This window comes from Trifolium pratense, linkage group LG4 (genome assembly GCF_020283565.1).
Source record: "Trifolium pratense cultivar HEN17-A07 linkage group LG4, ARS_RC_1.1, whole genome shotgun sequence".
NCBI classification, from domain to species: domain Eukaryota; kingdom Viridiplantae; phylum Streptophyta; class Magnoliopsida; order Fabales; family Fabaceae; genus Trifolium; species Trifolium pratense.
Window position 1 is genome coordinate 35,074,418 of NC_060062.1, and position 15,368 is coordinate 35,089,785.

A 15,368-nucleotide genomic window follows, 5' to 3' on the forward strand; every position below is an offset into this window, starting at 1 on the left:
TCTTTTTCTCAATCAAGTTCTGCGATTATAGATTTGAAAATTTTGATTTGGCTTTGAGTGTTGATGTAAGAGCTTTGACTCAAGAATGCGATGTTTCTGTTATCATAGAGCGGCCATTCGAGTCTCTGTTTTGAACCTCAATCTCACAACAACGGCGAAACAGATTGTGTAATCACAGTTTTTTATCCTGAGAGTAACCGCCGTCATTCTCCGTCGTACGCTCATGGATGCTCAATTTCTCTGTCCTACGCTCTTGTATGCAACTGAAAAACGATTCAATTAGTTTAAGTATGCAACTGAAAAACGATTGAAAATTTCAGTTTCTAAAAATCGAAGTTTTAGTATTTCGGTTCATAGAAACCGAAGTCAGCATTCCAATGGTAAAAAAGGTAAATTGGGGGATATAAAAGAAATGTGGAGGGTGAGAAGAAATTTTTTCTTATACTAACAGCTGCGAGAAGCAATATTAAGCAGAATCAGCACTAGCATAGCATAGTAGCATTTAGATACCAAATAGAGTGCAGGAGCCAACAAAAAGAAAGATATGTTATTTGATTATATATAATTTTTTTATTTGGTTACAAAATTTCTTTTCTTTCTGAAAATTGTTTTTATTATTAGTAGTGATATTTTTCTTTTTGACGTGATAGAAGTAGTTTATAAAAGTACGCTCATTGAAGTAAAAAAAATACAGCTTACATTCATATCGATTTTTAAAGTTTAGGTCTCCTAATTTAAAAACAAAATTTTTGGTCCACCCATATTGATGTAAAAAGGAGTATAAAATTGGAGGCGCATATATTTCATACATATGGATTGATGTATGAATACTTATATATAGGAGAATGTTAGGGTTTACAGTATATTGGGGTGCTCCATGTGTAGAGGATTTGCCACATATAATACCTGGATTTTCATTTGTATGGGAGCACGTTAGGATATATATTGAGGGCGTTTGGCCTCTATTCGTGCTCGTGGTTTGATAATTTGATCATTGTGTTACTATTATTTTTTATCTCATTATGATGGACATTGATGTATATTGAGCTTTTAACCGATCCAGAACATAATCTATCTTATTACAATCAAGGAAAACGTTTGCGTCCTTATTGTGAGCATTGCAATAAGTATGGTAACACTATTGCTACTTGCTATCAGATTCATGGTTTTCCAAATAAGCCACAAAAGAAATCAGAATCATCGTCGTCCAATTCCACTAATCAACTGTTAAGCGCACAGTATCAAAAACTCCTATCTCTCTTAGCTTAAGAGGACACTGTGGGATCCTCAGTGAACTTGGCAGGTACAACTTTTACTTGTGTTCCTTTTTCATGGATCATTGATTCTGGTTCTTCTAATCATATTTGCACCCCTCTTTCTTATTTTTCTACATATTCTCCTGTTAATAATCATATCCTTGTTCAACTGCCTGATGGTTCTCACGCGCCTGTGAAACACTAGGCACTATTATTTGTTCACCATCACTTATACCCACGAATGTTTACCACATTCCGACTTTCAAATTCAATCTATTGTCTATTTCATAATTAACAAAATCAATACATTGTGATGTAATTTTTTTCATTCTCTGGTTGCATATTTCAGGACCGGGCAACGAAGAAGACGATTGGTCGGGCTAGTGCTCAGAATGGACTCTTCTATCTGAATGATGAATTAGTATCAAATAAACATCACAAGGATCACTATTGCCTTAGTCATTCATTAAGTTCTTTTTTTAGTTCTAATAATTTGGCACATAGGATTGATTACAATGGAAGAAATTACATACATTCTATTATTTGACATAGCAGTGGTAAACAATAACCCCTTTTCTTCATGATAGATCTTGCACATATCTTCTTTGAATATGACAGTAATTTGCTTTTGTTGCAATTGTCTTATTCTGAATAGATTGGTTTTCAAACCAGGGACAAAATACACATTGGTGATGACATGAACCACATGATTGATTCTCAATTTTACACTACTTTTTCCCATGACAGCCATTTTAGAATCATCTCCTAGTTTCACAGAATCTCTATAGCTACTATTAAAATCAAAGAACCATTATTTATGTCCTATCATATGATTGCTACAGCCAGAATCTAAAAACCACATTTCATTCTTATTACTTGGTTTTTTTTTATCATTTTTATCCATTAGAAGCATTTCTTCATCATCATTATATTCTGCATAATTGGCATTACCTTCCCATTCAGAGCATTCACTTTGGTAATGGCCAAGTTTGTGACATTTGAAGCATTCTACAAATTATTTGCTTTGTCTTCCTCTACCACGATCTCTTGAGGAATTATTTGAATTTCGACCTCTTCCTCTCCCAAATCCTCTACCGGGATTTGATACCTTCAATGCTTATTCTTCATTGGCTTCAACTTATCCTTTCATCTTTTGTTCATGCACAATCAAACTACTCTGTAATTTGTCAATTGATAATGTTGTTACATCGTTTGATTCCTCAATCAAACACACGACATAGTTCAATTTTGCTGGCATTGATCGCAAAATCTTTTCAACCACTGCAACTTCTTGCAATCTTTCACCTTGAGCAGACATGCGATTTGCAATCGCAAGTGTTCTTGCAAAGTATTTGTTGGAGTTTTGTGTTAGCCTCATTTTGCTAAAACAAATATTCAAGTTAGATGTTGGACTGAATGTTTCAACATCAGGTACAAGCAAGATGTTGGATAGAATGCTTCAACATTGGATACAACATCCAGTGGGCCGGGCCTGACGTTTTCTTAATCTCGCGCCTTATTTTATTTATGGAATCCACAATGTTTTACTTGTGCGCCAAGTAGCGTCGTTCCTATTGTTCTAGAAGGCGGCCATGACCTAGTTTTGTTTCAGAATGCATCAACTATTTTAGGAAACAAAACATTTGATTGAAGAATATTCCTTGAAGGAACTTTCGGACCTGCTGCATTTTGAAGCCCAATTCAAGACCTAGCCCGTGCTAGCTCGGGTTATATAAAGGAAGACTAAACCTTTGTGCAAATCACAAAAAAGCCGCAATTGTGTTTTACAAAGTGTGTGTTTAGGGTTTTAGTATTGTGTCATTGTGTTCCTTTTCTTGTATTACCTTGATGCAAGATTAAGGACTGTGTGTTATTGTGTTGTAATACCTCTGAAGCTTTTAAGCAATGAGATAGGTTGTGTGAACCATTCCTAAGCTTTGAGGTACGGAATTGGTGAATGTTTAACAACTGTTTCTTCATTACAAATTGTAACGTGTACGATCACAGGGGCTATGATTGAGAGGAGGTGAGGTGGGACCTCATACCTAGGTGTGTCTTAGGTAGAGTATAGCACGGGTGGTGATTAGGTGATAAGTCATAAACGGGTTGTTTATTGAGGGCTTTGAACTAATACTATCATAGTGGATTCACTCCTGGATTGGTATCCCCCAGAGTAGGCTTATGTTGAACTGGGTTAACAAATAACTGTGTTATTTTGTTTCTTGTTATTTACGTTTCCTTATTATTCATCTAGTACTGTGTTGACAGAGTGTTGGATCATCGGATCGAACATCCCAATCTCTTTACAGTGTTGAGCATCGTGTTCAACATCGTGATACTAGTGATGAGGCAAAATCCTAATTTGATGTTTTAAATATAACAAACATCTTAATTATATTTTAAGTGAATTCTGATCTTTTTATGATCTAACAAGTTCTCTTGAGTGATTAATATAGACAGGAACAAAAGCTCATTCATTATATATCACTACACTTAAATTGATTGAAAACTGCAAGTTTATGAGAATGATCAGAGAACATTCTCCAGTCTGCACTTTTTCTCACGTGCAAAGCTATACATCAACAATAAGCACTTAATTGATATCATTTGAACAAGAGACAAATAAGCACTTTTGCAAAGTACTTCATTGAAGAGAATCTCTACATGATATAAGTCATTTAAATCAAGGATTAAATGATAACAAAAGAAAGCTTCATATTTGGTCATGTTTAAGGAATAAACATGAACATGTCTTTGACAATTTACTTCTCAAGCTCACATGCTCTATTCAGAGATTATTTGTAGACATTTATGGACCAATGAAAAGGAGACAACAAGATACTTCTCAAAGAACTTCATAAAAAATAATCTACTATGTCCTTGATCTACAATGGAAAGATATGTGTACTTTTGCATGTACACATGAATAGTAAAAGAATAAGAAGACCAGCTATCATCATATGATCATCATGAATATCTTAAGGCCCACGAAATCAAAACAAGCAAAGCATACCTCTCTATTTGATCTAGGCCAAGAATCAGAAAATACTCTGGGAGAACGATCTAAGAACGTTCCAGAATCAAGCAGATTTCCTGCTCTTGATCGAAAGATTCTCTCCAACTGTATTCAGCTGTTATAATTGATCTTCCAAGGCTTCAACAGTGTTTAATCTTGGAGAACAAGTTCATACAGCTCAAAGATGCTCAACCTCACGCTCCACATGACATCATCATTCTAAGAACATTCTCAAGAAGCATCTTCTCTCTCATCAAATATTATTTAAATAATATTTGATCTGACTTTTTAAAGACTAACGGCTAGTCTTGTGCTCCACTCAAACTTGCTTGGAGACCACAAAATAAAGGACAAACAACATCTATAAATAGTACACTTGGGTGCTTTGAAGATTCAAGAGTTTCAACTATAAATTTCAAGATCTACACTTGTCTTTTTCGACCAAGTCATCAAACTCTTCCACTCTCACTCCAGCTCTCTAACATCACATACTTGGATCAGTATATCATTGAGTGAACTGAGTGTATTCTTCTATTAGCTTCTCAACTTGATTTTCTCTTCATTTGAAAGCTTGCGATCCGAACAATTCATTGAAAAAATATTGGCTCAAGTCAATACGTAACTATTGATTGAGTGACACCTTAGTTTGTAGGACTGAGGTAGATATTAAGCTTGAAGGGCTTAAGGTTATTGATCTTGGTTTAGATCAAGGAGGTTTGTAATTTGAGATTACTAGCATCTCAAGATTATAGTGGATACTCTCGGAGCGTGAGGGACTAGACGTAACCCACATACTATTCGGGGTGAACTAGTATAACTGTTGTGTGTTGATTCTCTCTTCCCTTATTTTTTATTTTGAGCAAACACTAAGCACACAATTCACTTTGAATTAGTTTTACTGCTAACCAGATCCTTCTGAGATCATTCTAAGATTTTCTGTTGAGTTATATTTTTAAAAGGTAAATTTTAATAGGTTCACAATTCAATCATCTCTTTCTTGTGAAAAACTTTGCTACTTCAACTAGTGTGCCAAAATTACAGTATTCATCAACTGTCTCATTATCTTTCATAGCAAGAACTTCGAATTCACGCTTAAGAGCTTGTAGATGATGAGCACGTTTCACCTTTGTTGATCATTGGTACTTTCTCCTCATCGCATCCCAAATATCTTTGGTTGTGTCACAAACAAGAATCTTTTCAAGAATGGATCTTTCAATTGATTAAAAGAGATAAGTCTTCACCTTCAAATCTTTCAATTTACTAGTTTCAGCTGCTTGTTGTTGTTCAACGATTGCGTTTGCCGATGCCACAGTGACTCCGGTTTCATTCAATGACCGTAGCTCCTTCGATCGAATGAGATTTTCCATCAACATGGCCAACTGTTCGTAATAACCATCGAATTTGGGCACTTGAGTATGTAGATACTTGTTTTCCTCCGCCTAGTTGACCGGAGAAGACGATCGGAAAGAAAGGGAATTGGCGGGAACGACGGTTGTAACTAACTTTTGAACCGAAATTGCGATTTCACACTCTCAGGTCCCCGACACGTGGAGAACCTGATACCACTTGTTAGTTTTCAAAGGGTAGTTCGTACTTTATTCCACAACAATAACACGCCTTATATAGGCAAGTAGCATACACAACAATACAGGTCAAGCCCAACCTTGGTAGCAAACATAATGCCTAATCTAATGATACAAACACAATGCTTAAGCATTTATCCCAACAAAAATGCCACATCAGTTTTTTTGTAAAGTTAACGGTCATTTTTAATGTCAGAGACCAAAGTGATTAACAAATTGTAGAGTCAAAGATTATTTTATATTTTTGTTCTTGGATCAAGATTTAGAATGAGAGCGAGTTGCACATTCAAAAACTAAAATTACTATTTTCCCCAGCACACATATATATAAAACTTAAAAAAACTATAGAAAAATTAGTCCAAAAATAGATTATGAAAATGATAAAAATTCTTAAAGAAAAGATATTATGTGTAGTCTTTTTTTTTCTCCAAATTTTTTATCAAAATTGTGTAGTCATACTCATAGTAGAGTGTAATAGAAAATACTAGTACTGTTCTACAGTTGAGTGGCAGAAAAAAAAGATGAGAGAGAATGGATGACTTAAAGTGGAAACAAAGAAATCCCACCTTTCATTCCACTATCTTCTTTCTTTTATCTCTATATAGCTTGGATTGTGTGTGAGTGTGGTAATAGTCTCTTTCAGTTTCAGGGGTTGATTGATTTGTTATAAGGAATTGTAGAAACAAGTAAGAAAATCAACTCTAGTTCTGTTTCTCTTATATCATGTTTATGAGTTTGTAAAAGTCATAAATTACCTTGTTTAGAAAAAAAGAAAAAGTTAATCTTTGCTTACCTTTGTTTTGATTTCTTTTGGAAAACTGTGCTTTTTCCAGATTTGTGTGGTTATTAAGATCTTCATTCAATCTTTTTCCTTTTTCTGACTCTAATCAAAGACAGTGACACTGCTTCCTCTCTCTGATATTTTTTTTGCTTTTAATATATTTCTCTTCTCTTCACTGTTTTTTTCTTCTGACCCTTCAACTTGTTTCTTATTTGATTTGATTTCACATATTTACCCTCATGGCTAATTTGGTTTTTTAGATCATATTTTCTTTACCCTTTTATCACTTCTTTTTGTTGATATCATCTTTTAGTTGAAGCTTCGGATTCATAATGAGATCATTTTATGAGAATGTTAATTTTATTTACATACTTTCTTATTTATATAGTAACACATATATAAGTTGACTTTTTTAATTTGATTTAAATTATGTTTATTATTAATTTTGCTTGATCATGTTCATAATTTTGTACATTCTTGAATGGTGCATGGTAATCAAGGGTGTGAGAATTCCTCCTTTGGTAAAAGGGATATTGGTAAGAAAATCTCCAAATGTTTGATCTCAATTTATTTTAATTTTTTATTTGGTAGTTTTAGGGTTAGGGTTCTTTGGTTTGAATGCTCCTTCATTGCAATTATCTATGAATATTGTCTCATTTTGATTTTGTGTAGATCTGAAGAAATCTTACAATTATAATAATTAATGTTTATTTTGGATTAATTATTATTAGGAACAGATGAAGAGAGTTTCCTTCAGTCCACTCATGGAAGGGTAAGGGGTTTGAATTACCTGCTGACTCATTCATTCAAACACAATAGATAATTAATTAGGTAATGCTATTGTGAATGTGTGAATGATGCAGGAGGTGAAATTTCTTCCTTTTCTTGTCTTTGCTTGGACTGAAGGGAGCTCCCTTTTTCTCTTGTTAATATTTCTATATCTTACTCCTTAATTTTCCTTCTTAGTTATCACAATTTTATTGAAATATATAGTTAACATGTTTCCATTTCAGTGAATTCTCAATTTCATCTAGGCATTTGTTCTTATATATATAATTTAAGGTGAAGGGATGGTGCCTCAGTACAAGACTAGGAAGACCATAGGGTTTTTAGAGTTCTTAAGGTTTGACAATGATTTGTGGCAATATTTACCTCCCTCCAAAAGTACTAGCGGAGCTCGAACGCAAGACCTCCTGGATCCAAGATCTGTCTGTTGTGTGTAATGTTACATAGAGAGAACATTAATCAATGAGGCTGGTTCCCTGCAAATCTTGTGTATATATATATATGTAAGGTTAGACAATGATTGTTGTGGCAATATTTTTATGGTTCAAAATCTAATCATGGTTTTAGACATTGCAAAAATGTACATTTTCTATAATATTTTTCTTAAATGTTTAAAGCCTTTGGTTGGTATCCAGTAGCTTATAACAAAATCAGGGCAAGCCATTGTGATTTTCAAAAGTTACACTTTGTAGGTTTTGCAAAATTATCGCTGAGGTGCTTCTGACAAATTCACCATGATACCATGCACAAAGTAGATTTAATAGTTGAGAAAGTTTTGAGTGGATACAAGAATTTGGTTATTCTATATCTGGTCACACATATAAAAGGTAGAAAGAAAAAATACTACCTCCAGTCTTAATTAATATAAGAAAAATGTTATTTTTTAGATACATTAAATAATTAATGTATTTGACTTATTACTTATATTAATATATCTAAAAAGTAAATGTTCTGTTGAAAAATTAGAGGAACACTAGTACAAATATGACATATTACTAAAGAGTTTTACATCAGTGGAAGAGATGTCAGATGTGAAAAGTAATATGGAGTACTCTTTACATCTGGTTTCAATTGTACTTGATGTGAAAAATACATAGACAAAACTTATTACATCTGATCAAAATATCCCCAGATGAAAAGCTAAACGCGGTGGCAATACTGTAATTATGGTGAAAATTGTCTAAAATATGTTTACATCTGGCCCATTATATGCTTTGATGTAAAACGTCTTAAATGTAATTTTTTATTTTATTTGAACGGAAATTAATATAAACTTCACACAAAAAAAAAAAACTAGAACTCGTTCTCTCTCTCACACTCTCTCGAACCCTAGATTTCCCTCAAAACAAAACCCAGATCCTCTTCCCTGCCATAATTTTTCTTCGCCCTAGCTCTTCTTCGCCTTTGTTCGTCTTCGTCGTAGCTTCTGCCACCGCAGTTCCTTTTGTCGCCGCCATATCTCTTCCTCAACGAAGGTTTCACCGCTCTCTCTTTCTCTCCCTCTCTCCCTGTGTCTTCAATTTTTAATTATGTTAATTTTTGTCTTCCATTTATGGAATCTTCTCTTGTTAATTTCTGGATTCTTCTCTTGTTTGATTTTGAGTTTATGTGTTCAATTTCCATTTCCATATTCTATAATTTAGGGCTTTTGAGTTCAGTGGTATAACATTGTTCTATTTGTGTTCAATTTGTATCCATTAATCTAGGTTTTTGAGTTTAGTGGTATTGTTCAATTTTATTATCCTCTGCCTTAGTTTGCAGTTTATATAGATCTAGGTATGTCTGTGCCTGCTTTACTGTTAATTGTGATTTTAACAAGTTTTATTATCATTGTGTGTTTTAATTTCTCTAATTTATACAGGGCAGCAATACTCTATTTTCACTTCTCATAAACCCATAGTGCTATCTCAAAGTTTTTTATGCTAAGGAAGTGTCAACTTGGTAGGAAGTGTCAACTTTGTCTTGCTGGATTTCTTCACATAATTGAGGCTCTTGCAGGTATACTTAAAAATCATATATGTGGTTGTTGGTTTTTCAAAATTACTATTGTAATTCCTATAGTTATATAGTTATATAGTTATATTTTTCTCCCAAAATCACAGAATCTATGAGACTTCTCAAACTCTTGCGATTCTCCATCAATTCTTCACGGAGCATTTGTGACGATCTTCAAAAACTCTCGTGATTCTTCGATGGGAAGACATAACTCTTGGTGTCCTTCCTTTCCAATCGAATTCACTCATTAACAATTATATAATATATTACTAGATTGTTATAGAATATTATAAATGAGTCAGTTTTGTTTTATATTTTTTCTCATTATTGAGCCTAATTATGATTAAGTTTGTTTCTCATCCTTCCCCTTTTTCAATATTGAATAATTGTTTTTCCTGTTTAGTTAAATATTGGTTATATTGCCTCATGCTACGCTTGAAAATATAAAAGTTTTCGGGGCGCAGCGCCAAGGCACGGGCAATATTTATTGCGTTTATGGGACTTTCCAACACCACTTGCTCAAATCTACCCCTAAATTAATATTGTGTAGGTAATTATCTTAGTCTTAAAGTTGTCATCACTTGTAGTTAGACTTAGATGATTCCGTGATATATACTACATTTAGCTATTAGGTGATTATCACAGTTTGTCTTAGGAGGGAAACTGACAGTAGCATAGATTTTCTGATTTCCTTCACAGCAGTAATACACTAGTTATATGTTAAATAGTTATATGTTATACCAGATATTGTCATTATCAAAGTGATTATACCACCTCGTAGAGACAATCAGTTCATTTTACTATAATTGTTCTCTCAGGAGGCTTAAAAAATGCAGCCTCAGCAACCTGGGTATAACAGTTCGCGAGTTTACCTTGATCTTCTTGCCGATCTGCCCTGGCAGAAGGCCAGCGACGAGATTGAAATGGACTTAAGAGCTGCATAAAAGCGACTGGACAGTGATCACTATGGTTTAGTGAAGGTCAAACAAAGAATTATTGAATACCTAGCAGTTCGCAAGGTTGCTAAATACTCTGTTACTGTGCCTGTCAGTATCTACTGGATTGTAAAATTTAACGTGTTTCTAATTTTAGTGTTTATGCATCACAGCTTAAACCAGATGCAAGGGGTCCAGTGCTGTGCTTTGTTGGGCCACCAGGTGTCGGGAAAACATCATTGGCATCTTCTATTGCTGCTGCTTTGGGAAGAAAGTTTATCCGCATATCCCCTGGTGGAGTCAAGGATGAGGCCGATATTAGAGGACATAGAAGAACATATGTTGGAAGCATGCCTGGACGGCTTATAGATGGATTAAAGGTTAAATTGCACTTTATAAATTTTGATAATTGCATGCCTGGACAGCGGCTTACCTATGAAATATTGATGTTTTCATTCTCACTTTTTGCTTTGTTCTGATTTTTTTTTTGTTGTTGTTATTTTTAGAGGATTATGGTTTCTGCAAAGGTGTAGGGAGGGACAACAATTACTATAAGATAATTGCAAATAGAATTTCATGCATGTCCATTATATGTATGATAAAATTTTAGCGTCATTAACTTTGTTGTAATGTTCTGCAATGATTCTGACTTATTTAGTTTGTTTTTTGCTTCCTCCATTTTTGTTTCCCCTTGCAGGTCTCTATAGTTATAACTTATAACTTATTATCATGCATTCATAAGACTTAATGTGTCAATTTGATTAATGTGTCAATTTTTTGTTTGTTAAGACTTAAGAATGCATACCTTACCTATTGGATTCTGTTTGTTTTAAACTTTGAATGTTCTCAACTCTAAGATGGATCCTTAATAAGACTTAAGAATGCATACCTACTGCATTTTGTTCTTTATTTGCAATCCCCTGGTGTGTGTCTGTGTTCATTATTTGCAATCCCTTGATAATTTTTTTAAAGGAATGATAGGTTATATTTCCTTAAAATTTTAGCTTCATTTTGTGTGTTTATTGACAGGCCTAAAGTGTTAGCTTCTAACTATCATAATTGTGACCTTCATGCTATCAGTTTAAAATTTGATGATTATATATTGTAGAAGTTTATTCATGGATATATGGTTGCATTTGCAGACTTGGGTTAGTTCAATTGAGGCTGCTCAACAATAAATATCATAATTTCCAGGAAGTTTGGATTACCGTGTTACGGAGGAAATTTTGATGGATCGCGTAGCTACCAATATGCATGAAGCATGCCTGCAGATTGACAAAGAATGCAGGTTAGTGTAAAAGTTGTTTGGTCTCTCCTGCTGCAGCCTTTTGTTTCTAGTTCCATTTCTTTATTCATCAAGTTATTGAACATGAGTGTGGATGTTAGAGTTTCACAAAAGTATTTGTAAAACTGAAGCAATCAAAATCATGATACCTCTCTTTTATTCATCAGGTTCTTTAGGAAGTGTATTGTGATTTTGTTAGTTTTATATGTGTAATTACTTATTGATTAATCAAAAGCATGATATTCATCGGGTTTGTGATTTTGTAAAACTAAAAATATTTGCAGTATCATGTTCTTGATTTTTAATTTAGGATTGGATGTATCAGTTCTTGATTATTGTATGTTGTGAAGTTATGTTTTGGATGCTGGCCTGTGGGTTGGATTTTAAAAAACAAAAATGCAAGATTTTTAATTTTTTTTTTATAAAAAAGTGACGATTTTACATCTGTGGAAAGCTTGGCCATACGAAACAGAGGTAAAAAGTGTTGATTTTACATCTGGCGTAAGTCAGATGTAAAACGCGTAAACTTACTACTTCTCGTGCGTCTACATCTGACAGGCTTCAGATGTAAAATGGGTTTTTGGCCAGATGTAAAAAGTGTTTTCTGTACTAGTGGAAGTAATATATATAATATATACCCTAAGGGTACATATTTTTCTCAAAAATTGTGCATTGAAAAGTCAAATTGTTGTGCTTTTAATACAATAATTTTTGTGTTGGGTTTCTTAACATGTTCCCTTATGTCACATATTAGCAATATCCTTGTTATAGAAAGCACGTTTACATGCATATGTAATCCATCCATTCGAGTATTTGCTTAATTGACATGAAAAATTAGGTAGATAAGTTTTGATATTGGGTGGTTGAGCTAACGGTTAAAGAGGAATGATTGGATGGTATACAATGTGGTAAGGTGTTTGAATCTTAAAACAGACAACCCTAGTATGATCGATGATGTAGTGGTAGATGATTCAATCCTAATGTAAGTAACATCTTCAAATGATTAATGAGTTTTTTTTAAACAAATTGTTTGAAAAAAATTGAATGCACTTGATATTTAGTAACATTAACAATTGTGGTCATGTTTTGTTTATTTTGTAGTCGAATTTTAAGTTTTAGACCCTTCTCTTATGAACCGAGTTAGATTTTTTTTTTCTCTCTTTTTTTTATGTTTACAAAGGAGTAGATGATTGAACTCATGACCTCATGCATATTACTCAAATTTCTCAAAGACTAAATCTAGTTTTTTTTTTTTTTTTTACCCCAAGAAAAATGGTTAGATTGGTGCACTTATTGGTTGCGAACTACTGGTACAGTACAGTAGTTGTATAGTTAGATTAGAACTATATTTATGACACGGTACAACATTTGATTGTGGGGAAAGTGGTAATGTGCATGCAGTGCGTGTGTGTGTCGGTTACTTTATTCCAAAACAGCGATTAAAAGCAAAAGTCAATTTGATTAGTATGGTATGGTGCATTTGATTAAAAGCAAAAGTTTGGGCAGAAGATGATACTAGAAAGAAAAACACAAATAAACAAACAAACAATGTTACTTGTTCCAATCCCACGCACGCTTTTCTTTTCTTTTCTTCAATGGAAAAAGAAAAAATTAATGGTGCTTGCTTACTTGTTTTACCATGTTGCTTGTTTGTTGCAATTTACAACACATTTTTGGTTCTCTCGTAGTTTTTGATGTGTCATTTTCACCAGGTACTTGGTTTTCACTGTCATGTAAAATTAACCAAGCATCCTTTCAAATACGGGGCAATGGATAGTATTAGTACTCGGGGGCGGCTCCAACTTTTTAGAGACCCTGCTCAATTATTAAAAATAGGCCCTAGTAAAAAAATGAAAAAAAAAAAATCATCTCTATATAAGTTTTAAATAACATTAAAAAAGTCATTTTTATAACCAACATAAAAAACGACCTCCAAAAAAAAAAGACATTTTATAATCAATAAGATCTAAATATAATTTTCAAGTTAATATTACTATCAATCTTCTAGCTACTTAAAAGATGTCAACATTTTAACATTTTTTAAAGCAAATTGATCAATTAAGTCTTCATTTTATTCATCATTTATTAATTTTGTGTTTATTACTAAGTAATAATAATAATAATAATAATAATAATATTTCCATGAGTATTTTTTGTTTACGCTTATTGTTACTAATATAACTACTATCCATTGGTATGGTAGTTGGTATCATGATATCATACATTGAAGATCCATAGTACATAGGAGGCCTCCAACTTCTCCAAATATAGAGGGGCCCTATGCGGTGGCACACCTTGCACACCCATAGGAGCCGCCCCTGTTAGTACTCCATCCCTCTTTCATTATTATTATTAAAAAATTTAAAAAATTAATATGATAATTTAATACTCTCTCCGATCCTAAATATGAGAGAAAATTAACTTTTTAGATTCATTAACAATTTAATGCATCTAGTTCATGATATGAACCAAATACATTAGATTTTCAATGAATCTAAAAACCAAACTTTTACTTATATTTATGACTTCAGGGAGTATGAAACTATAGCAAACAATGTTACGTCAGAGAAGCACTATCTTTTTATGAGTAATCAGTCAATTTAATCCCTAAACTATCATTCTCTCACCAATTTAGTCCCTAAATTATTAAAAACAACTAAAAGGTCCCTAATCTATTTTTCATCCGTCAATTTAGTCCCTAAACTATCACTCTCTCACCAACTTAGTCCCTAAACTATTAAAAACAACTAAAAAGTCCCTAAACTATATTCGCATCCTTCAATTTAGTCCCTCCTAAACATCATTTTATGATTCCTAACAAACCTGTTATAATATCTCCAAGACACTTCTTAACACACTAGCATGAATGAAAAAAGCTAGCTCTTACTAGTATTACCAATAACACAACCAGCCTGCAAAGATAATTCACCATACAAATGCTTGGAATTTAATAAGACTTTGTTAGCATACTACATATAATGACACTTTTGTACCCTTTATGTCATCATTATACATACTAACACACCTCAAAATATTCCTTACAATAACAGAAGAAAAGGAATAGAAGGATAAAAAAACTCTCAGGCCCGCAAGAAACAAGGGATCACATCATAAACTTCAAAGGGATAAAACAAAATCACAAACCCTTACAAATTTACAAAAGTGAGAACAAAAAACAGACCTGATTTTAGCGTAGTCTCTAACAAGAAAAGTAAATGTTTGAGCTTGAAAAGCTTCCGGTCCAGTGGGACCATAAAACTCACTATGATAAGCAGTATTATTAAACCAGACAAAACAACAAGCTATAAAACCAAAAACGGTTGAATCATATCATTTTTTTTAATCTTTCAGTCAAAAAGTTGAATAAAAAAAATATTCTGTGTCAAAGAAAAAAAGAAATCGACAATTGCCACTTTTTTCATACTAAAGATCTCTTTCGTTCTAAATGATTATTCTGAAAGAATGAATTGAGTTCGGCGACTAGAGGTTATATTTGTGTTGCGAGCAAAACGGTTGTTGCCGGAGAGTGGAGTGGTTGGCGGCGAGCAGGGTGGTTGTTTTCGTCGAAGCACGTGGAAGAAGAAAGGGTGATAATATTTTAGGGTTTTATAGACAAGTTAACCGAGGACTAAATTGACGGATGAAAAATAGATTAGAGACCTTTTAGTTGTTTTTAATAGTTTAAGGACTATGTTGGTGAGAGATTGATAGTTTAGGGACTAAATTGACAG

General features: G+C 33.3%; 1 long non-coding RNA gene across 3 annotated transcripts; it reads left to right on the forward strand.

The window, feature by feature from the left end:
* Nucleotides 1-8,476: 8,476 nt before the first annotated feature.
* Nucleotides 8,477-12,245, forward strand: LOC123881517. Of its 3 annotated transcripts, XR_006799498.1 has the most exons (7): nt 8,477-8,897; nt 9,284-9,420; nt 9,525-9,967; nt 10,236-10,436; nt 10,526-10,732; nt 10,859-10,945; nt 11,495-12,245. It is a non-coding gene; the product is annotated as an uncharacterized LOC123881517 (long non-coding RNA). The 3 variants fall into 3 exon arrangements; XR_006799496.1 differs by lacking the exon at nt 10,859-10,945 and having other exon boundaries at nt 8,482-8,897; XR_006799497.1 differs by lacking the exons at nt 9,525-9,967; nt 10,859-10,945 and having other exon boundaries at nt 8,691-8,897.
* Nucleotides 12,246-15,368: the final 3,123 nt, after the last annotated feature.